Source organism: Phyllostomus discolor, chromosome 4 (genome assembly GCF_004126475.2).
Source record: "Phyllostomus discolor isolate MPI-MPIP mPhyDis1 chromosome 4, mPhyDis1.pri.v3, whole genome shotgun sequence".
NCBI classification, from domain to species: Eukaryota; Metazoa; Chordata; class Mammalia; order Chiroptera; family Phyllostomidae; genus Phyllostomus; species Phyllostomus discolor.
In genome coordinates this window covers 119,451,289-119,452,771 of record NC_040906.2, presented here as the reverse complement: position 1 = coordinate 119,452,771, position 1,483 = coordinate 119,451,289, and the positions used below count along the sequence as shown (strand labels likewise).

The 1,483-nt window shown below is 45.4% G+C and overlaps 1 pseudogene; it reads right to left on the bottom strand.

The window, feature by feature from the left end:
• Positions 1 to 794: 794 nt before the first annotated feature.
• LOC114494978 lies at positions 795 to 1,483 on the bottom strand (annotated as a pseudogene).

Below are 1,483 nucleotides of genomic sequence, written 5' to 3'. Positions count from 1 at the left end.
CTCATCATTTTTAGTACCCTGCCCCCAGTGTGTCCTTGCAAGGCAGAAGGACTGCCTCAGGTAGGAAGAGGTGGAAGGGAGAGGAAAAGAAAAGGCATAACAAAGATAGACTGATAATTGAGCACCATCTGACCTTGTTTAAATTTCATCTATGGGCAGGAAAATGGAAGCTGCTTGTAAATACACACTATACCTCAAGGCCACACAGAAGGGTCAGAAACAATAAGTAGCCAGAGCAGAAAAACTAGTGCTAAAATGAGGGTATTTTATTTATCTCCCTACTCTTCTCCCTGTCCCCATCCTGCTTTCTTTCTTTATGAAAGAAATTTATTCCTTCTTAAAGGGATATCTTTTCCCATTTGTCCCATGAGCTCCTCGTTGCAATTTCATGGTAAACATAAGGGAACATCAACCTAAGTGAAAATGTTTCTCAGCACCTGGTTCAACTTTATGTGTTAATGATACATGTGATCTTTGCAGTAACACCTCCCAGCCCCTGAAAGTAACAGGGAATCTTCTTGTGTGTTCTTTAGTAGCTTTAGAAAGATTACTCATAGTGATCTTGTATATTTGTTAGGATCATTCCTTAATATTTTATCCCCAAATTTACCAATACATTTAACACAATCTCAAAAAATCTAACAATATATTTTTGGTGTGTATGGCTGGGAAGGAAGACCAGATAAGCTGATCTTAAAGTTTATATGAAAATATTAACAAACAAAAATAGAAAGAAAAGTTCTTTGTGTGTGTGTGTGGTTCCACCCCAAAGGGCAAATAGGTTTAATGGGATCTTAGTGGTTGGACTTGGTCACACGCTGCAGCTCATCTTTCTTTTTTGATAGTACAGGGGTTGGAGGAGTCCTTGGCTGCATTGATGAGCTCATCTGCCCGGCATTGGGCCATGGTCCTGATACTCCAGAAGGCAATCTCGCCCACCACCTGTGCCCAGCAGCCAGATTGCCAGGAGACACCTCTACATCCTGTTGCCTCACTGTTCCGGCTCTCCAAATGTGAGTGGATTCCTCCCAGGGCCACTACTGATGATGGCATTCACCAGGACCTGCAGGGGTCCTCTCCAGTGAGCAGATGGGTGATCTTGAAGGCATGCTTGATGAGGTCCATGGTTAGGAGCTTCCTGCCATTGCCGCAACCATGCATCGTCAAGGAGTTGGTGAGGTGCTCCACAAAGAGGCACTGCGCTTTGCTGAAGTGCTTGGCTGCATAGCACCCTGCACGGTAGGGCTGGTAGTTAGCACACTTCTCCTTCACCACGATGTCATCTCTTACAAGGAAGTGTCATTGATCAGCACTTCATTGGTGTTTCGCTTCCGAAGAGCTTGATGTCAGGGGTCTCTGCTACTATAGGTGCAGCGTCTCGCGTTGGGTCCTCCTGAGCTTGCCACTGGGGCTTCTCAGTCGGTCCGCGAGGATCACGTGGGGCCCTGGCACAGACAGGAAGAGTAGAAAGGAAAGTTCTTAA